The sequence below is a fragment of the Chanos chanos genome, chromosome 11, assembly GCF_902362185.1.
Source record: "Chanos chanos chromosome 11, fChaCha1.1, whole genome shotgun sequence".
NCBI classification, from domain to species: domain Eukaryota; kingdom Metazoa; phylum Chordata; class Actinopteri; order Gonorynchiformes; family Chanidae; genus Chanos; species Chanos chanos.
In genome coordinates, this window is record NC_044505.1 from 16,024,029 (window position 1) to 16,047,552 (window position 23,524).

Genomic DNA, 23,524 nt, shown 5'->3' on the forward strand with positions numbered 1-23,524 from the left:
TGTGGGCCTGTTCATTAGCGGCCAAGGCGGGTACTGGGAATCACGCGGAGACCGTAGCCATTAATTTAGCATCTGTCTGGGAGAAATGGTATGGCTAACAGGTGGGGGCAAAGCTTTTCACAGAACTGTTGTGATGGCCAAAGACCAATTAGCGAGATGCTAGCTGCGCGGCTCACTATCAAGCGCCGCAAGCGTGCCAATGGTTGAGGCAATTAGAGCTAATATTGAAATGGGTGAACTAATTCATTACACCCCGTACCATCACCATATGTTGATGGTGTATGATGTGACGACATTTTGTTTTCTGCGTTCAGGATCTGTACTGTGTCTTTAATAAGTAGGTTTTATGGCAGAGGAGTGATGTGTTTTTGTTTGCTTGGCTTGTTTCTTTGTTTTTTTTTTTTTTTTAATTAGAATTGAAAGTCACAGAACCCTGTAATGAGTGCTCCACAAAAGATATCAGTTTTAAAGGTCATACAATGTGAAAAGATCCACAACACACATTAACTGTACCTGGGGTTTTTTTTTTTTTTTTTTTTGCACGATTGTTTCTCCCCTCAGTTGCCTCACGCGTAACAATGTAGGTGTTGAGAGTCATGTTTCTGCTGAATTCTCTGTCGTGTTTTTTTGTGTGTTTGTTTGTTTCATATCAAGTAGTTTTTCCACCTTTACAAAAAGAACACCCAACAATTTCACATGGAATCATCCACAAAGTATACCAGGTCTCATCACGTGAAGATTTGGACAATCATACACTATATCCGGCAGTAAACAGAAAGTTGGTTTGAAACGTGCTCTGTGAAAGTTTCCAATGATCTGAAACGTGACTTCGAAAAAGCAATTATCATTCTTAATCGAACTCTATTAAATTTGATAGAAAAATCAAACCAATTTAGTTGAGTCAATTAAGTTCTCTAAGTACAGTAATCAGTTTTATTATAAATGTCTAAACTGACCCAGAATCCGAGCATTCATCAATTTCAAAACCGCGGAATATTGTCAGATCAGTGGAAATACTCATAGACATTTCCCAAAACATCGTCTTATGCACTGTCTGACCTCTCTCTCTCTCTCTCTCTCTCTCTCTCTCTCTCTCTCTCCATTTGTGTGTGTGTCTCTTTCTTTTTCATTCATTTCGACAGAAGTTACAGGGACACAGATGCATCTACGTGAGATATATGATTCCTCAAAGACAGCAGTATCGTGGTAATAACTCCCCTTTGATGTGAAGATCCATTTTGAACTCTGTTAGCATCTCATCCCCCCCCCCCCTCATATTTGAGCCTATCATATTCATCATTTAACTTGGACTCCTTTTGTTCCAAATTTACAGATAACAGCATGGAGTTTATCAGTTGCCTTTGTTTCTCGATCAAACAGACAGCACATTCCCACGGACTGTCACGCCAGGTATTTTAACGGTGGTATCTCTGAATGGGATTTCACAAGGAAAAACGGTTTTTCAACATGAGCCAATTTACATGGATTCTGTCAGAACTAGCTTTGCTCGCGCGTTGTAATCAGGGACCTGATTAGCCGTGTAAATCGCATAAGAACATTGGAAGGGATCGTTTCCCTTTCCTAACACGTTAGCATCGTACCTTACCTAACTCCCGCCTATCAAGCTATGCTAATCACCTCACCTGTCATTCAAGCCGAAAAGTCCGCGTTAACCTCCGCCAAAAAAAAAAAAAAGGAAAAAGAAAAAAAACACTGGCATCAAAGCTAAGGCTAAGCTAAGTCATTCTGACAGAAACCAAACCAGGCTTAACACATGCAAAGCTAAGGGTCTCTGTTGAATTTGTTCCCCCTCCTTGTTCTCTTGCAGACTTGAGAGAGTGGCTCTTAATCACATCAAGAGGGACTACGTGTCAGGTTTACTTGAACTGTCGGCGTGCAGCACAATAAAATGAGTTCATGTGGTCTATACTTAGGCAATGTCTGACTGGGCGAGTGAAGACCCTGTGTGCGCTTGAGGAAACGTTATAAAAACGTAACGGGTCTTCCAAGGGGTGAAAAAGCAATAAGGACGAAGAAATACTAAACTTCTGTCGGTTTTAGCTTCTGTTTAGACAGACAATGGGATGTTTTGATTAAGGTATATTCTCAGGTGTCGTACTCCTGACCAAGCCTGTTTGGAAATGATTCTAAGAATAAATGCTATGTTTTCTGTAAAGTGAAAAGGCAGTGTTTAGACTTCACACAGTTTCACAGTTTGTCATTATGTTTCATCAAACAGCTTGTTTTGAAAATGTTTCATCTCCACTTTGACCAATAAGGTTCAGAAAAAACTCTCCGCTTCCCTGTTTCTTATTTCACAGTTTTAAACAACACTCTCAACATTCTGCCACTGAATTATGGTTAAAAAGCTAGTGTCAGTATGCTGTCTATGACCACGGTTAAGTTTACAATTGCTCATGAGGGTATTAAGCAAGATCAAAGCTTTTTTTTTTTTCTGACCACCAATTTATGCAAGCCATAATTACACAGTCTGCTCCGTATTTGGAGTGGAGAGTGTTTTATAATGGTCTCCTGCTAGTGCATGCACACACACACACACACACACACACATACACATACACATGCGCAAACACACACACACACAGAGAGCGAGTGAGAAAGCTGACCTTTGGAAAATGATATTTTAAAAAGTTATTAATGATAATTTGTCACTAATTATGTGATGTTTTCATAAAGTAAATTATAGAGAAAGCGCTCAGTTTAACTGCGCTGTTTCACAAAGCGAGAAAAACACAACAAGGTCAAGTGAGAATGAATGAGGGACCAGCAAGGGAGGAGAGGAAAAGATCCAAGACTGTTTCAAAGCTTCAAAGCCCCTGAAAGATGACTTAGGTGTTTCATAATTAAAAGATTATATATGTGTGTATGTATACGTATGTGTATATGTGTGTGTGTGTGTGTGTGTGAGACTAATCAGGTCAAGTTGTTTGGGAGAGAGATGAGAGACAGTAAAATGAACGTGCTAAAATCCGTATCCGTATACGTGAAATTGTTCGTCGTTCAGGCTCGCGCGGGATTCGGAATGCTCGGCTGCCGTGAAACACCGGCTAGCTTAAACATCTTGTTGCAAAATGGCCGGCGTAAGTGGCGATTCAGACAACACACCCTAGCGGTACTGCTCAAGCCAGTTCACATGATTATTCGAAGGGGTTCTGTGAACTCGTCGTTGCAGATTCCGACGGAAATAATCTCACAATTTTTATGCAAATTGTGACCGCCGGGACTGACAAAAGAATTCCGAACGTCAGCCTCATCGTCATCAAATTTTTAAGTTCCTGCAAGGTGGGCAGGATATGTGTAATTAGTTGCTTTTGTTAGAGGGGTATTATGCATGGTTGTTGGTAGGTGTGTAGTGAGTACTCAGCATACATTGATGTACATATGCGTGCATATGAGAAAACAAAGGAACTGACTTTGTGTTTGGAACTTTTTACTTTATTTGCTTTTGCACCTCCGCTAGTAAAATACATCACTTATGAATGCGCAAGTACACGCAGCCAGTGGGAGGTGGCAGTGATTTGGGGCTGCTGGGATTGGATGGGTGGGCGGAGGTTCTACTGAAAAAGATCATTTGAAAAAAAAAAAAAAAAAAACCCAGAAGAAATGAACTGGACTGTGAACTTGTTCAAAATTCGAACATTGTGAACTATAAACATGAACTTGTTCATTTTAATGTGCGTGAACTGAACTTTGAGCGAGCACTTGTGAAGCATGAACTTGGACAACACTGATGGTAGATGTGAACTAGCATTTTTTTGCATGCGAGTTACCATTTCGGCAAAATGATACCAACGAAAACAACAACAACAACAACAACAAAAAAACTCCAAACGTGTGTTATGTGAGCTATGAGCCAAAGAAAGCCGGTAAATTTCTTTTTTCTTTTTTCGCCCCGGTGCCCGGAGCAGCGATGGCAGCGGCTTCAAACAGCGCTAGTTAACCGTTAAAGCAAGTGCCCAAAGCTACCCCGTTGCCGTGGCGTCAGCGTCGGGGAGACTGATGTCAGAATTTAGATGAGTCTTTTTGGTGTCCGTTCGCCACTCAGACGGCGAGGGGGTCCATTTGCCGGGCACTTCATCTGGTCCCCCCCCCCCACCCCCACCCCCCGCGCTCCTTGAGGGAGGAGAGCGTCAGCCCGTCTCTCTGACCAGACAGGAATTTCCATCTATTTCCATAACGAAACCCAAATGACTGTCCTCTCCGCTGAAAGAGGAGACACAGCCTGATTTTATTTTGTCAAGTCCTGTCTAGTGCTACATCCTCTTTTTTTATTTTATTTTTAATTTCTTTATTTATTTATTTTGCAGACAAGTGTCTGTTCTCCTGTGAGAGAGGTGTCTTGTCCACTCTACAATTCAAAAAAAAGACTTTAAACTTCTCCAAAGCCTCCTGTGACAGTCATATATACACTATTAAGATGTGTGTGTGTGTGTGAGAGAGAGAGAGAGAGAGAGAGAGAAAGAGAGAGTTCACTTTTGGAAAAAGTTCTCCAAAGAGAAAAGTAAAAGTCTAAAAGCCTTATTGTGGAAGTGAATGAAAAGTCAAGCTCAGGAAAACTGTAATTGCTTTTCAGTGCGGGATTGAATCGTTACCTTTGCACTGCTCATCCTCAGTACCACGATTTAATTATTGCATTGCTTACACGTGGTCATTATATGTATTCATTCAATTCTCCATTCATCGCCAGTCATTATTTTTCATGTATTTTGTTCATTTCTTTTATCTTATTTTTTTTCATTAATTGCTTGTGTTTTCCATCCAAAAGAACTAATCATTAAAGAAAAAAAAAATTGGTGAATGAATAGAGGTCCACTCTCCTTTAAAGTGTCACCACAACAAACAAAACATCACTTCGCTCCATTTTGTTCTGTCCGACAGTGTGAAAGTTAGTCTCTTTTTTTCCCCCTTAAAGTTTATCAGTTTAAAGTTAACACATTCTGCTTGATTTGCAGTCTCTCTGTGTCACTGTACCCGTATGGTGTTGAAGTCGTCTAGGCTTGGACCCCATGAAACGGACAACCAACTGGAATCATGGAACGCATCTCTGTCTCGCATGGCGAGTATCGGTTCCGGTTCTGCAGATCTTGAGAAGCGTCGAGTAGAACGGCGGAACCGGATGGGGAGAGTGATGGTCGGGAACTCGGCGAGGAACACATGGTTTAGTCACTTCCTGTTGTGGCTTCGCGTGGGTTATGGCAATGCTTAGCATGATGTGATCGCTGGCGCGAAACGAAGGGTAGCCAATTAAACGGCGGTGCCGGCATCTACCCTAGCAGGTGATAGTGTGTTCCTGTGAGGTGAGAATGTGTGTGTGTGTGTACGTGTGTGTGTGTGTGTGTGTGTTGATGGAGAACAGCAGGGCACAAAACCAAACTACTGTCTATGACCACCTTTTTAAAGTATGTGTGTGTGTGTGTGTCTGAGAGAGAAGGGGGGGGAGCGAAAAAGTTGTCTGCCCGAGTAATGGGGGGAAAACAAACAAAAAGAAAACAGAAGACGCAGGAGTATCCATTCTCTGGCTCTTTTTCTCCATCCCCCCCCCCCCCAAAAAACATCGAGACTCCACAGCTCTCAGCTCAAACGAGATCCCATGGCCCTCTTCAACCTCTTCGTAGAGACTCAGTTTCCGAAGAAGGTGAAATAAACAAGAATCCCAGGCCACGCTATCCTAATGAGAGAAAGAGAGGGAAGAGCGAGTCTTTGGAAGCGGGGTAAAGTCAGTCAGATTACCTTGGAATTTCAAAGGAAGCAGAAAGACTGGCTGGTTACACATTAAGTCTGCAGCTGTCTCAGGAGTCCATGTTAATGGCAAGTTCTACTCTCTCAGCCAGACATTCCCACCGTAATGAAGACACTGTTAATTGGATCCAATGCGCACCAGTCAAGGAGATACTGAATTAAATTGCGTGCCAGACAAGAATAACACAATGCATTTCATTTTAATGCATTTAAAAAAGAAAGAAAGAAAAACGCAATTTCTGAAAAGATCACCAAACGAAGATGTTTTTTTTCTTCAAGGGAGAAAGTGGAAAATGTGAGGGAAGTTTCATGGGATTTTTTTTTTCTGTTTTTTTTTTTTTCCTGACGTGTTGACAGTGATCTTTCGAGCAATAAAAGGGTGAGAGTGCAAGTGAATGAGAGAGAGAGAGAGAAAGAGAGAGAGAGAGAGAAAACAAGAGCTCTCTCCGAAAGTTTGTAGAATAGAGTTGGACACAACCAAATCTTACGCCTAGTGCGGAGTTACCTGCCGTCTCCTGTGAAGACGAGCGAAGCGGATCACGAACGGAGAGTTATTTAGGTGGCACCTCATCCATACGCGCCCTCTCCTCTTTACCTTCAACGCGTCTGTATCCCTCGCTTTTGTTTCTGCACCAGCACGAGGAAAGATGACGTCAACGATATACAATTTATCAGGATCACCCCCCCCCCCCCCTTCCTCCCTCTTTTCGCTGATGCGTGCTATTAACTATCACCCACTCCTCCAGTAAAGATAAGATAATTGCACTAATTGCTATTCGAATGGTGCACACTCTCTCTGTGCGCTTCACACCGGAAACTGACTGACAGGGCCAGGGAGTATTACATATAATTATCATGGGGAGGGATGGAGTGATGGTTTGGCAGTAATTTGCCTCTTCTGCTGCCTCTCAATGCTTTAATAAAGGACAGTCAAAGTTATCGTCAAACTCTACAACCAATACATGGATCCGTTTTCACCGTTTTTGTGGGGTTTTTTTCGTTCTCCCTCTCTTTTAGCAGCAAAACAAAAGGTGTTGCCAAGTGCACGTAAGCTCAGTTGGAAAGGCGAAACGTGAAGTCAAGCACTGAGAAAGACAACAATACGTTTTTGCTAAGTATCGAACACTGGAGAGTCCACTGTTTAAAAAGAAAGCGACCTAACATTAACCGATTTACTATAAAATATTTTAGCAAAGCATTCAGTCCACCTGAGCCATTAACCAGTTACTGAAACACATGTTCCTCTGATAAATGATCATAATTTGTATAGACAGACGTGGTCTGTCAAGAACATTTGTGACTCATCTTGTCTGGTCTGCAGATGGCTGTCTAATTTTGATGCCTCATATACATGTTGGCTTTTTTTGGCGGGAAGAGGAGGTGGGGGGGGTCTGACTGATGGGTGCTTCTGTGTTCATTCAGTTTTAGCCCTCACTAAAAGGCTCTCGACAGCCAGAGGTTGAGCGGCGTGTAAAACTAAAACTGGCCTTCTGTGGTCACTGTAATAAATAACAGTCTGTGGAATTCTGGCCTCTTGTGACGTCACAATGAAGCTGTAATATGCCACAGAAACAGTGGCGCAGTCTGTCTGTCATATTATACTTAATCATTCCGGGTTTTAGCACCTCCTACCAGTCATTTCTTAGTGCTGTGAGGAAGGCTTCCTTCAGCGAGGTCACTTTAAGAGACGGCCTCTTTCTCATTGGTGTAGCTCATGCACGTGACTTGTGACATCACACTTCGTTCCGCCATTTTGTCTCCAGCATTTACTGTAGAGGGCATTTTATGGTTCTGCCAAATAATCTTTTTCTCTCTGTTCGTGTAAAGCCTTTAGGGAAGCTTTGCATTTTCACAAAATCAGTGTTAGAGAAAGCACATGATTACCGAAGACATACAAGTAAAGGTGAATGAACTTTACTTCTGCGCCTGGGTCTTCATTCAAGCCTCTCTACACTGAGTGTTTACTTATCTGTCAATTCATGCACAGTAGACACGCACGCAAGGGGACAGAATACTATCACTGGTTAATTGATTCTGCATTGCATTTACTGTGACAGCTCGTTATCATGCATGACCACTAGGGGGCGGCATGTTAACTGATAATTGAAAGTGACTATGCCTCAAAGCTTTAGCTGTGAAAACTGCTAAATGAATAAATGTACAGTCCACTTTGGTTTTATATTTTGATTAGGGCTGTCAACGTTAATGCGTTAACGCTTGCAATTAATTCGAAAACCATAACGCCGACTTTTTTTTCAACGCAAATGAATCACATCAACAAGTTTGACCCCAACTTCTTCATATAATTCCAACATGGATGTTTAAAAGGCTGAATTACTGAAAGGTGCGGCAGACGCAGATAACAAGATGACTGAGGAGAAATCCTCCCGGTATGCTGAATGGCAAATTACATTTCAAAAAGCTTCCAGATGGAAGTTTAGATAAAACCAAAGTTGTGTGCACATACTGTAGTGATGAACTGTCTTTCCACCGAAGCATAACAAGTCTGAGGTATCATCTTCGGGCAAAGCACATCTTTGCTAATGTTAGCAAAGATGCTAGCACTGCGACAGTTTCAAGCCGTGTTCGTCAACCTGCGCTGGCGGGGTGGGACCAGGACAGGTCTGTCAACAAAGCGACAACAACCAAGCTAACCAATGCAGTCGCTAAATGGATCACCATGGACCGCAGGCCAATCAACATTGTGGAAGACCAGGGGCTTCATGGCGTTATCCAGATTGCCTCAGACGACCCATAATACAAGCCATCTTCGAGGGGGAACTACTGTCACAAGAACTCATGAACTGTATGGCGGTGAAAAGGCAACCAAAGCGGAGCAGTTGGCACAAGCTACATTTATTGCGCTGGACTGGAGACCACTGGACATCAGTAAGCAACAATAACTATCTGGGCGTAACAGCACACCTAATCCACGACAAATGGCAACTGTGCTTGTTCCCTTTGGGTGTGGTGAACACAGAGGGAGGGCATTTTGCTGAAGCGTGCGCTAGCCGGTTTCCTGAAGCTGCAAAGGAGTGGGAGATAACAAAGTCACCGCTACAGGAACAGATAGCGCTCGCGACATGATCGCGGTAGCAAAGAGCCTACCGTTCGAGCATTTGCCCCTGTGTAGCGCACGTTATACAGAGGGTAATCACAGTGGATCTCCGTGACAGCGCTTCAGATGGTGCTTTAGCCGAGTGCCGTAAAACAGTCGGACATTTCGAAACACAGTCCTGCAAACGCGGCAGAGCTGAAAGTTCAGCAAGCCTCTCATGAGCGAGAAGAGGAGTCACTCGTCCAGGGCGTTCCCACGCACTGGAATTCAACTCTTGAAATGATAAAGCGGGTCCAACGCAACGAAGACCCGCTGAAAGTCAAACACTGCTGAAGCCATGCAGATAAGGCGGTTTTCCCCGCCCTCTCCGATTTAATCTTCTGACAAATACAATTCATGTAATACTCACTTTGTTATTGTATTTTTAGAACTCATTTTTGAGCAGAGAGGCAAGAGGTGCGGGGAAGGCTGAGTGAGATGCAGAAGGCACAGAGAACCTGCATCACAGCCCTCCAGAGAGGAAATGGAACCAGAGCCACCAAAGAAGAAGACGGTCCTCCCACGGAGGGGGTCATGAGTAAGAGTCTGAGGATGAGGCACTGTCAACAGACAAAACTCTCCACGGGTGTAGGGCAGAGCCCAGCATCAGCGTAGATGCACATCCACCCCAGGTGGTGGTAGGCACACGCAGGTGCACACGGTAAGCTGGTCCGTATTGCACAAAGGGTACTTGGCCACACCTGTCTCAACAGCGCCATGTTAGAGACCGTTTTCTCTGGCAGGCCACATTGTGCAGAAGAAGAGGTCAACTCTTGTCACCTGTAAATGTCAGCACGCTAGTCTGCAAGCTAGCAGACTTTATGAACCGGTTCACTGAAGTCAAGTTCGCACTGTTACAAGTAATCTTATTCAACTAAGAGTGTGAAAAGGGACTGTTTGGCGTTCAGTTTCTTAAATAGGCCTGCTCACTGTAGCATTCATTTGGGTGAGACGTTACTTTGCAAACAATTTACGGGAAAGCTGTTTATATTCACTTTGTAGCAGACGTCACTTTGCAACTTTATGTGGTTGTCTGCTAATTAAGTCTGCAATTCATTATGGATGTTCTGGGCAATGCCAAGCGCTCCCTTAGACTTTTTTACTCGGCAAATTAGGAGATTTTAATTCTAATTCAGAGATCATGAAAATTAGGCTGAGATGTTAAAATAAAGTAAAAAAAAAAAACAAAAAAAAAAAACTCAGATTCCTCTAACCAGATTTTTTTATTCCAACACCACACGTGTATGTGTTTTATCTTCCCCCTCTAAAAAATACCTGTAAATTCTAGTATTTTAAACTTGTGATTAATCATGATTAATCGCAACCTATTATTGTAATTACCTCGATTCAGTTTTTTAATTGATTGACAGCACTAATTTTGATACAACTACGGACAAATCTTTGCCATTATTTCCTGGTATGTCATGAATTGTGTACTGATTAAATTAGAATTCGAATCTCTGTGATCGCACACACACTGTGAATTTAACCCCTGCACCACCCTGTCGCATACACACCAGTGGCCAGCACACCTGCACCCTTCAGGCATGGATACTGCAGGCATGGATACTGTGGGAGAGGAAAGCACTGTTCACCCACTCATTTCCTGCCGGTCCCAGGGACTGAGCCGTTGACGCTCTGGTCACAAGCCTGCATCTTTAACCATTAGGTACAGAGAACCTGCATCACAGCCCCCCAGAGAGGAAATGGAACCAGAGCCACCAAAGAGGAAGACTAAAGCAATTCCCACGAATATGAGAGTAACCTCCTGTCCCTCTCTTACTGAGAGAACTAACCTCACCTCAGAGAGAGAGAGGAGTCTTGTTCCTTTGCCAGACACGTAGGCAATGCCAAATATCTGCCCGTCTCTACGGTAACATGCGGTTTCCACGACATAAAAGCAGGGGCTGTACAAAGCAGGGTTTGCATTACTTTGTTGTTCCTGTGATAAAATGCCAAAATTATGTTGTTGGGGTTTTTTTTGGGGGGGGGGGTGCATGAATGACATAACAAGAAACAACCACCATCTGTCCAAGAACCTCAAAGACCAAATGTTGCTCTCTTGCCTTACATTTATTTACTTATTTATTTGTGGCTTTATAGCCGTTTAATAACCTTAAGCAAAGTTAACATAAACACAGATTTTCTGTTGTTTTCATTAGCCTTGACTTTCATGTTGAAAGCCCAGTGAATGACTGTGTGTTCTCCTTAGAGGATTGAGAGAGGGAGAGAGAGAGAGAGAGAGAGAGAGAGAGAGAGGATAATCAGTGTGACTGAGCGGAGATGAAGAAAGCGAGAGAGAGAGAGAGAGAGAGAGAGGCGGCAAAGGGAATAAAAACAGAAGGGGAGAGAAGTGCATATTTAAGCAATCTTGGCAGTCTTAACCCTCTGTGACACGATTAAGATTTACCTTTGGTCTAAAAATACGAAAAAAGAGGGAAAAAAAAAAAAAAAAGCTTTCATCAGAGGAATCTTGAGATTTTCTGATTTTACTCCAAATGTGATGTTGTAACACGCACCGTGTCGCTGCTGGGGTTTCTGGCACAATAAACACACACACACGCGCGCGCTGCTTGATGTTGTGCCGTGTTACTGAGAGAGAAAGATTTTTCTCATTCCAGCGAAAGAACATTAATCATTTGAGAGCAAACAAACGCAATCCATTTGTTCATTTCTTTTCATTATTCCTTTTGAAACATGTATATTAACCTCAGCGCCATTTTGCATATCAGTTGCACTTGGAAAAGAACTTTTTTTTTTCGTGAATTTTCTCATTTCTTATTCTTGTTCATAGCAGATGAAGGCAATGCCTAATATAATCAATCTGTAATATTTCGATCCTTCGTAGAAGAAGGACAGCTTAGTTAATCATTGATAGTATCACTAAAAAAATAATTTGTTCTAGTTTCACAAGAAGGACAAAGACTGTGAAAGAGTAACCTTGGAAATTGGAAATGTTTTAATTTCTGAAGAGACAGTTTTCTTTCCTGGGGACATGTCTGCATAAATGCATAAATCTTCCCTGTGAGTGTTTGAACAATGTTAAAATTTTAGGGGCGGAAAAAAAAAAAAAGTTTTCATTGTAACCTTTTTTTTTTTTGCACGCCTAAAAGAGTCTCGGTGTTCTTCAGGTATTTTAAAAAGCACAAACAGAGAAGACATAACTCATCCTGGCATGCGACAAACTATACACTTCCGTGTGTGTGTGTTACCGTGCTTGTGATAGAGCAAAGCTCTGATGCACTGTGTAACTGTATCCTCTTTCCTTCTCTTTCTCTTTCTCTCTCTCTCTCTCTCTGTCTGATAGAGCTCAGACAGCAGGCAGTAACAGTGGTGGTAAAGAGTCAGAGGTAGACTGGTCTGGCTGACAGTGTGTGCTTCGCTACAACACACAGCCAATCCCAAACCATTAAAGCAGCAGGACAGCCATTAGAGGCCTCTCTCTGAGCCTACTCATACTAACTGCCACACACACACACACACACTCACACTTTCACCCAGCCTCTCTCATCTGCAGAAACATACACTCACACAAAAACGACACATATACACATACAGTGACGTCACTCTGTATCTCACCCTCTCTCTTTCTGTCTCTCTCTCTCTGTCTCTGTCTGTCTTTATCACACTGATGCAGTATCAGATGGAATACCTTGTACTGTTTGTAATTCATGACTCACACTATGACATTTAATAATACATGCAGTCATTCAGTTAAACTACATCACTCTCGTTTTGATTGCACTAATTTTTTATGGTCATAAAAACCATAGTTTTTACAGAATGCTGTTCGTATGTGGCCTGTGTTGCATATGATGTATAGAATGCTGTATGTATGTGGTCTGTGTTGCACTGAAAAACAACAATTTTTCTCAACTCTTAAATAGAGTGAAGATTATTAAAGTACTTTCTACAAGAAAATACAATTGCAGTCTCGTTACTTCCAAATCTAACACATCATTCAGTGTTCTACTTCGTGTTTCTTTGTAATTATTTGTCTTCAAATACATTTGTGAATTTGATTCTAAATGTCAAAGTAGAATTTGCAGCGTTTGAGCGCTACGGAAATTTTTAGCTTTTCTCACCACCAATTCAGCAATTGTCAGGGATTTTGTACTGGTCAAAGAAGGGGATTGTACTATGGTAAGGGGTCACCATTTTAGAAATAAAATTCGATTACCATTCCAATTACTAACTTCTGCAACGTTCTTTAAATCTCTGTACCTGTGGTGCTAAGTGAGCTGTTGCCACCATCATGGAATTCATGTTGTTCGGTTACGTCGACGGTCGCAAACGAGGTTCCGTTTCATGCACGTGGCTAACCTTGCCATTAACCTTAGGTTTAAACAGGCTAATAATGTAGGTTGAGTTGAGCCAACATGCTACTGAGCCAACCGATTAGCTTGACTGAAGCACGGTTCACTTATCTGGTGGCGGAGTTGTTAGCAAGCTAATTGGGTTCACGTTTTATGAAATGACTATATGTTCGCAAGGCTATATGTTAGATATATTTAAGATACAAAACAAAGTTAGTTTTATTACACGATCATTCAAGCATTAGCATGAAGCAAGGACTGGAGGATTTAATAAAACTATCTGAGCTCCTTGCATCTTTGAAAACCTTTGCTGCATTAACATCTTTTGATAGACATTGCATGTTGGACGGTTCATTTGGTGTAGGTTACGTTACTAAGAAGGACAATGACAAGGTTGTTGGTGAGAAAATGGAGAAGACCTTGTAATGTCGGAGGTCGTTAACCGCTGCCCTGCTGTCCCTGATGTCATGGAGAGATAGCCTACCTTGTTCTATGAATCTCAGGTAAACCTCACTTCTCCTTATGTGCCGTGCCTTGATGTTCAATGTGTAGATCATTATGTGAGTGGCTGCAAGACTTTTGAAAAGTAGTTTCTGTAAGTATATTTTTTATTTCATCAGTGTAGCTTACATGTACATGGTTGGCCATAAAGTAAAATTTAATCATAATAAAAACTGAACGTGTAAAACAACATTCAAAGGTCTGCATACATGTCATCATTACTCTAATACATGACATTCTTTTTTTAGTCTTTGTCTTAGGTGAACTATGAGTTCAGGCGGATAACTACAATCTGCCTGGAGCGAAACCCTTCTGACAAAGCTGGATTTCTACACTCCAAAACTCCTGAGCCTTTTTAAGACAGAGGGTTGGATCGCAGGCACAGAAATAAGACGTGTGCTGGATTCACTCAGTCAGCTAAAAGTGTTCCTGTACTTTAACATAAAACTGGAATTTTTGACACAAGGTAGACAAATTCATGGGACATTTGAGTGGTCTGACGCCCTGCTGAGCTTTTCAACTGGCTCGTTGGTCTAGGGGTATGATTCTCGCTTAGGGTGCGAGAGGTCCCGGGTTCAAATCCCGGACGAGCCCGGCTTTTCTGGAATTTCTCTCGGGATTCTCGGATTTTCCTCGGGGGTTAATAAAGTATTTCGTGTTCGTATTTGTAATAGCACACAGGTAGTGCTCACTGTAGGAAATCACTTACGTTTTTCACAGCAACAGGAAGGGTGGGCGAGACGCCGCGATTCGCTGCCTCGTTCAGTTGCCTGGGAGAGTCGCGCGAGGAGCTCGTTAAAGACTACCAGGTCAATTTTAGCGTTTTTTCCCCGTTTCTCCTGTGATTTCAGATAGCAGTTGTGCATTGTGTTGGGATGTCTGTAGAGACTGTTTAATACTGTACAGCATTTTGACCACTTTGCACTGATTTGTGTGTTTGGCAGGAAGTCAGCGAAGACGTGATCAAAGGTAGCTTCACTGAGCTTGTGATGAAGGCTGTTGTAACGGGCAGCGCTGGAGCAGAGGGAGGTGCCACCCCAGCCAGCGTGATCATCGTCATCATCGATGGTACTGAGGTGCTGGATGAATGTAAAAATTTCATGAACGCGTGGGGTTCACTTATTCCCTGAACCCCAAGCTGTTTTTTTTTTTTATGGAACTCATCAGTATTAACGCTTAAGAAAATGAATGCTATAATGTAATGTATACTTGACACATAAACATTACTAATGCATTGCGACGAGATGACTAGGACTAGTATGCGAAAAACACTGAAATGCTCGTACATTTTAAAAGCCATGGCTTAATGTAGTGCTACATTGTTTGAGTAAAATCTACCAAGACAGAGCGATTAAAATATACCCGAATCAAGGTGTTGCAAAGTAACCTTTGCTGAAGGATTTCTAATTAAAGCCATCAAGAATTGTGAGTAACCTTTCCTTGAAGATATGGTCTGTTAAATTTACAAGCAGTTTTTATGTGGAAATTCTTTCCTTGTTGTGTTCAAGGTGGATCATCAGGGATTAGTAATAAATTTGCAAAACAGTATGCAAACGGTGCCATCGAACTTTTCGAACCAAAAAAAAAGTTGATTGTTTGTAAATAAGCACAGTATTGTTTCTTTTAAAAACCTGGAGGCTACATGCCACTGTTGTTGTTTTCTGTAACGTTCAAATGTTTTTAATAAAGGAGTGTATGTTGAAGTACATGGTGATTTCTTGTTTTGTTTTTTACTGTGGTATCGAATTGGGTATCGAGTATCGTGGAATTTCACTGGTATTGGTATCGACCACTAAATTTCTGGTATCATTACATGCCTACTGTCAACTAATTGGAGCCAGCATTAACACCACTGTGGATGAGCTCAAGTCATTTGCTGGTATTAAGCTAATCATGGGGGTGGTGAGAATGCCATCTATGGATGATTATTGGGAAGAAAGCACACATTATCTCAAAATAGCCAAAAAAAAGTTTAAATGCCTCTCATGATTCATACACTTTCAAAATAATGAGACATCAGACCCTGCCCAGGATCAGCTCTGCAAAGTCACACCAGGACTGGAGCACGTAAGGAAGAAGTGTCTGGAAATTGATAGCAAGAACCAGTGCTCTATAGACAAGATGATGGTCCCTTACAAGGGAACACAGGCTGGGTCTCTTCGACAGTATCGAAGACCAACAACCCCAAGACTTGTGGGTGATGTCCGATACAGTCAGGTGGATCACCTCCCAGTTTTTACTGACAAGGGAAGATGCAGGGTTGTGCCCAGATGGACAGAAAACCATCTCCTGTCAGAAATGTGGTGTTCGTCTGTGCATCGTCACCGGGAAAATCCCACGCAACTGCTTCCAAAAATTCCACAAAAAATGAATCGAGAGAGAGTGATTGTGAGAGTGAGAAGCATTGTTGTTGTTCAGTTGTATGTGCCTTGTCCTTTTTGAATCAGTTGAACAATGGAATTGCAGTGTACTTAGGTTTTTATGTTACTTTTTATATGGTTGCTGTTCACTTGGCAGAACTGAACTGGTAGAACTGAAGGTTGTGGTAAGCCTATACTTTGATAGAAATGATAAAAATCCATTTATCCAAAATTAGTGCAAAATTAGTCTGTGTGATGTAAATTACCTGGGAAACCCATGCAAACACAGGGAGAACATGCAAACTCCACAGAGAAAGTACATGGGGTGGCCCGTGATTCGAACCTTCTTGCTATGAGGCAACAGTTCTTACTACTTACTTACTAAGTATTTCTGTAGGCAACATGTGTGCTTGTAAAATGTGTTTACAAGTTTAATTATGTCATCTCAATCATGTGATTCGTGTCATCTTAGTTAAACTTTAACTGAAGAGTTCAGATCTGGTAAATTTAGTTGTTTAGACCTTTTCTCCGTGCCTCTAAGGGCACTGCATAAAGATACAAGCAGAAAAACATAGGAAAAAATATTAACAGGTGCTTCCACTGGGAACCATCTCTTTATAATAGCTCATTTATATTAACACCCATACACAATTGTTGCCGTTATTATCGCTATCATTAGTATGTATAACTACACATTTGATCTACACGCCGAGTATAAGATTATTCAGTGCTTATGACAGTGTTATAAATGTCTCAAGTAGAACTCAGGACTTTGAATCATAAGCAGAAATACTGTTTTTCCTAGAAAATGTTCCATAAAAATAAAAAAAATGTGGTTGCCAAAGAACAGTCAGCAAATCATTGACAAAGTAACTACATGAGCAGTAAAATTCTTTCCATTTTTTGTTATTAGTATTCAAACTGATTCAGTAAACAAATCATTCTGATTCAAGTTTCTTACTGAAAATGGATTGAATCTCTTATAAGTGCAGATAGAATTCAATATGCTAGTTAGCACAACTCCCTCTTAGCTCTAAACCAGGGGGTCCGCGACCCCTAGGAGTTTGCAGCTGTACACAACAGGTTTGCGAAACTGAGATGGGAAAAGTCCAAGTAAAATTAAATTCCTCTGAAATCTCAAGGGAGTACTTCAGGTATAATTTGGATTGGATTTGTTCAACCACCGCTCTAGACCTTTGGGCTTGTAGGAGGCTAGCTAGCATATTAATAGCATACTATTAATCAAAATGTGGTTCTTGTGTTTTTACAGTTATGATTAGATATTCATAGTTAGGGTGGGGGAAATGAATGAACTTTGAATTTTCTCTCATTACTTTGTCTTAGTATAGTTTAGCCATGTAGTTTTTTGCAATGTGTTATGTGAGCTTTGAGAAAACAAGGTCAGGGTCATGAGCAAAATGTTCAACTGATGACGCTCGTGAGACAGGACATATTACAGCACGGTAAACGACTCTGTTTAAATGCGGACAACAGAGTCCTTAGGATATTTTGCTATCATTTCCAAAAAAAAAAAAAAAAAAGGAGGAACCTAAAGTGAGGCAAATTATATGTCTGCCGCTAACCCCCCTCCCAACACACACACACACTCCCACCCACCCTCCCCTCTCTCAACAAAACACCTACAAACTGTTTGTTAAATGGAAACACCTTTAATTAAAACTCAGTTTAAACAAATTCTGAATTATGACTAATCGTGATTAATCACATGGCCAGTTTTACACATTTTTCTTTAATCATCTGACACCCCTAATTAGCATATGGGTGCGTTGGTTAGCCTTGTTTTCGGTTTTGTTTTTCTACCCATGACTACAGTGTTCTTTGTCACACTTCATGAATAGTCGAGGGTGCTAAAAAAAACAGCTTTCCTAAAAATGTTTAGACCAGGCCAACTTCTAAAAACATTTTTTTAAAGAGTAGACATCAGCATCCTCTGTAATAATGCTCATTATATGGTACTCTTGTCTGTTGAGCTCTAGCCATAAATGGCCAGCTTGAGAAGTAACCTTAGGTTCTCCGTTACATATCACATTTCATTTCAGCAGAGTCATCAGCCAAATTAAGAATCAGACGATGTCGCGACGACACAAAAGGCCGTCCTTCATTTCACCGCGGAGAAGAAGACTTCGGCATAAAACCAACCCTATCGCGATTCGCTCAGATTCCCCGACAATAATAAAACTTTGAACCACCCCTATCACACCTCAGTTTCTTTTCTTCTGTTGAAATCTGCCTCAGTGAGAGAGAGAACCATCCTTGCATATTTATTTGTAAGAGCCTCTGCTACGCTGTTATCTTTGCTACACTGTTAAGCAATGGTTTCAAAGTATGCCGGCTAGCACGGCCAAGGAGATGCTAATGCGGTTTTCTGCTTCATAGCAGCATGCTAACAAAAAACCTGTTAGTACTTAACACCAAATACACACCCCCCCCCCCAACCCCTGGCTTCACAACTGCTTTTTTTAACCGATTAAAGTTAAAAATATACATTAATATTTTACTTTGTGTGCTCCAATCAAGAAACTTTCAACGCCGTTCGACACCTTTCAGCTATAAGCTTTTAACTGAACTGTTATCAACAGTTTGTGAGCCTCGCGGTTGCAGTTTATTAGTAAAAATGTAAAAAATCTCAGCCATTCATCTCTTCTTCTGTGAAAAAAAAAAAAAAAAGTGACGAAAAAAGTGAGAGGATGTGAGGCGCCACAACCTCGTAGGAATTTTTTTTTTCACCCCCCCCCCCACCCCCCCCTTTTTTTTTCCAACGTTTCAGCTCGGAAGCAGTTCAGCATTCTCCAAGAATTCTTCTAGAAGTTTCTTTAGGAGCGAGACTGTGAGGCATAAACACAACCGGGACTTTCAACTAATGATAACTGAGGAGGCAGACAGCAAGGGAAAGAAAGGAAGAAAGAGAGAAAGAAAGGAAGGAACGAAAGGGGGGGGGGGGGGGTGCTCATCGCCTGGCAGCATCTTAGCGGCTAATACAAACAAAGCCCAGTTAATGCCATCTGTGTTAATATATGCGAAAAAATGAGACACCAGGGTCCAGACTAAAGCCTCTCTTTTAGTCCCATGGTGAGAGCAAAAGCACAGTCACGACGACACACACACACACACACACACACACACACACATTCTAGTGTACACTCAGGCATACATTTACACTGGTGCACACACACACACATACATCTAATACTACTTTACCAGCTGATTTCTGACCCTTAACACAGACACATACAAATTCTTTCTCTCCCTCTCTCTCTCTAACATGCACACACACATATATGCAGGCGCACATTCACACATATACACGCACACAAAGAGTGCGCAAGTTCACTTTCAAAGGAAGCTCTAATGACTTGTGTCTCATGGCCATTGGGAGGGAAAAAAGAGACTAAAATCAATTCCCTTAAATCTGCAGTTTTTTTTTTTTTTCTTAGAGAGAAACAAAGATAATCATGAGAGATTTGTATTTATTAGTGTATTAATGCCACTTTGTTGTCCTTTAATGTTGTAAAATACCCTCAGATTTATGTTTCACTGAGATCTAAACTCTACAGGGACCTTATTAAAAAACTAGCCTTCTTTTTTTTTATTTCGTTCTTTCATTATTTTATAAGTTTCTTTTCACCCAGAAACCATATGTATAGCCCAAGCTCATTCTCTCAAACATCTTGTAGGGAGGTGTCAATCAAATCGCTCCGTGTCTCGACATCTGCTTGTTTGTTTGTTTGTTTGTTTTGTTTTGATCCCTGAATGAATCCTGGAGGAGAATGTTGATTTGTAAAATGACACACACACACCCCCCACCTCTCTCTCTCTCTCTCTCTCTCTTTCTTTCTCTCTTTAGAGAGAAATATTCAATTTAGCCAGACCAGTTTACTGGGAAACCATCTAAATAAAAAAGGAGAGAGGAAAACAGAGGTGCAAGTCACAAAGAGACAAAGATACCAGTTCAAACGAAGTTGCACACATAATACAGAGAGTTTAGCTAATCCAATACACATGAAATGTTGTATAAAAATGTCTTTTCTTTGTCGTACACTTATAATTAGAAAAATGAACTGAATGTTTGATCAACAGAAAGAGCCATACTATTCTAAAGTATATACCACCTTTCATTGTCCGCAGTCTTTCAAGTTGATTTGTATGGTTACAACCATACCAGAAGAAACCTGGGCCCACGGTGGACTCTGTTTCTCTTACTGAGATTGTACGGCCCATTGCGAAAGAAAGATTTAAAAAAAAAAAAAAAAAAAGAAACATTTGCAGAGTCAGCCCAGTTTAACAACGTGTCAAATGTTCGATGTTTTCTCGCCGCGGCGAAAGAAAAATATTGACAGCTGCTAGGTCATGGTGAGCGGTTATGGGTAATGAACTGTAATTAGGTTTTCCCTCTCAAACACGTTCCATCTCAATCGAAAAAAAGAACCGCAGGTGTGTGTGTGTGTGTGGTTTTTTTTCCTTTTTCTGGAAGTTGAAAGCTGACGGATGGATTCGGTCTTAACATCCCGCCGTATCGATGCCCCTGTCGCCATTCGGCGATGGCGTTCATGGCGCCAGCCCCCGCAGGTGGCGAGAGAGGGCGTCTCATCTGTGATGTACGGGTCGTGGCGGGAAAAAAGGCCCTCGACGAAGCCGCGGAGGCAAGGTCCTCTCCAATCTTGCATGCTCTCTCTCTCTCTCTCTCTCTCTCTCTGTTTTTTTCTCTGTTCTCCTGAACAGGCATTTGGAAAGCGAAGAAGCGTGAAGAATTTAATGATTAAGTAAAACAATGATTAGTCCCTGATCAAAAGAGAAACCCAGTTGAGGGTACATTCTTCTACCGTCTTTTGATGTTTGTCAGGCTCCGTTACGATGTTACTGGGGGGAGGGGGGGGGGGGGTGAGGATATGTGTCAAATGAGGCTTGAACGCGAAGATTGTGACACTTGTTCCGAATCGCGTTGCCATGGCGTTCCCTGGCACGGTCTGATGTTTCCAGAAGAGAGGGGAAGAAAAGAGAAAATGAGAAGAAAAAAAAAAAAAAACTGAGAAGATGAGAGGAGAAAAAAAAAAAAAAAGAAGATGCTTTTGGCAAATTGAGTGACTGCACATCAAAGTCTCGGCAAGATACCAATCAGAGTAGCGGAGCTGGTCTAATTCTGCATTGTCTCCTCCTGTGAAACGTGCGTGCGTGTGTGTGTGTGTGTGTGCGCGCGCGCGCGTGTGTTTACTATAATGTTGTTTGGCCATTCTCTCTCTTAGCAGGGGTCACAGGTTTTTACGATGGTAAGTTATGCAAAGGAGCTGGAGTGTGTGTGTGTGTGTGTGTGTGTGTGTGTGTGTGTGTGTGTGTGTGTGCGCGAGTGCAGGCACGATATGCATTAGAGGCCGTTTTGATGATTGACTAAGTGTTTAATTGCCCCACACACATTTTTTTTTTCTTTAGTCATTCCTGCATCACCTGTTTGTTTGTGCATTTTAAGTTTCTTTAAAGCTTTTATCCCGCCTGCTTTTAAACAACGAAAAAAAAAAAATATTAATAATAATAACAATTACGATGCACTTTTATGCATTTGCTCTTTATTAGCATTCAGAGACACAGCTGACAAACAAACATCCGCAAAGAGCCTGTCTCCTCACAAAGGATCCCATGCGTCTAAGATCTTCACAAGTATGCATTTATCCTACATCATGTAGCGTATATAGTTTACTAAGGCTTTTATAATGTTTTATAACCTTTAATTTTTTGTAATAACTGTTAATAACTGTTGGAGGGAGAGAGGTGCTAAACGCTGGACTGCTGTGTTTTAGGATGGACAGGAACGGTAAGCGTTACATGAAGGGCTAAGGAAACTGAGGCCTGACTCGAAACTGAGGCCTGACTCGAAACTGAGGCCTGTCTCGAAACTGAGGCCTGACTCGAAACTGAAGCCTGACTCGAAACCTCAGCGTAACCTAACAAGATGAGGCTGTGTTGCCTTCCTGCCTGTAAACAGCCCAAGAGATTAACAAAACAAGCTGCTAAATCCCACACGAAAAAAGAAAAAAGAGGAAGAGCTCAAAAAAACCAAAGTGACAGAGAGAGAGAGTGATAGAGTGTGTGTGTGTGTGTGTGTGTGTGTGTATGTGTGAAAGAGAGGAGGGAAAAACAGCTTCTTCAAGGATGAAGTTGAGAGTGGAGGACCTGTTACCTTCAGAAAGAAGAGATGCAGTTGGAATTCAAATCTAACCCTCCGAAGACTACAGTCAGGCATACATCCAGCCTGCTAACTACTGAGTGAATGATAAAGAAGTGTGTGTGTGTGTGTGTGTGTGTGTGTGTGTGTGGGTGGGTGGGTGGATGTGGATGTGTGTGTGTGTGTGTGTGTGTGTGTGTGTGTGGGGGGGGGGGGGCTGGCAGTTAGAGACAGCCTATATGCATCTGCGGTCTTTGTATTTGTGGTCATTAACATTACAGGTGCAAAACACACCATGCGAGATGTTGGGCTTAGCCAATCACAGAGCCAGCCATCGATCCCATGACCCAGCACCCGGAGGATCATGGGATTACGTCCCGTCCTACCGAGTAAACAAGATTAAAGAAGATCACAGACGGTTCCTCACCAGGTGCCGCATTAAACCACTGTGGTCAACAAGACAGACCACGCATGCTTATCGGCAAGGCAAGAGGACAGTGTTTACTCACCGGCAAGGTGTCACACCATAATTGGTCACACGTCCAATTGTGGTAACCAGGAAGTAGACTTAGACGAAGTGACATCATGTCATATCATGTAACAATCAAATATTAATACTAAGTGGACTGAAAGCAGGTCTTTCCACACTGGAGCGGTTTCTGGTTTCATTAAACAACTAGCATCACATTAAGATGCGTAAAATTACACTGTGTAAAATGTGGGTAGTCTGTGATACCTGAGATATTTTGGTAACTGTGGCTACACAGAGAGGTTTGAGAGTAGCTTTGAAAAACATGGCAGTTCTTGTAGAAGAACGGTGACGTGTTCTTTCCAGTGGAGTTGTATACAGATGTAGCATCTGAAACTAGGCGCATTGTAGCTGTTTTTCGTTTAGTTTGTGGTGGCTCAAAATCTCATGAAGACATTGTACATTAGTGTTTCCTTTATTTTGCCGGTTACCTGCCACTGATACGGAGTGCAGTCACATATGCTAATTTTCAGGGAGAGACAGAGAGAGAGAGATGGATAAGAACACACACACACACACGCACGCACGCACACACAGACACACAAACACACACACACACACACACACACACACACACAAAGCTGGAGAAGGAGATCTTTGACAGAGTTTTTTAGATCCTGTCCACTGAGAGGGTAGAGAAACAGTTGAAAGCTCATCATAGCTCTCTGTTTCCCGCCCTTTTTCTCTGACATGTATTGATTCTCGACTGGAGCTCGGCAAAAAAAAAAAAAAAAGAAGAAGAAGATATCATAAAACCTTAGACTTCTCTCTTATCATCCAAAACTG

The 23,524-nt window shown here is 41.8% G+C and overlaps 1 non-coding gene across 1 annotated transcript; it reads left to right on the forward strand.

Moving 5' to 3' along the window:
- The first annotated feature begins 14,196 nt into the window (after window positions 1-14,196).
- Window positions 14,197-14,268, forward strand: trnap-agg (transfer RNA proline (anticodon AGG)). The gene has a single exon. It is a non-coding gene; the product is annotated as a tRNA-Pro (tRNA).
- Window positions 14,269-23,524: the final 9,256 nt, after the last annotated feature.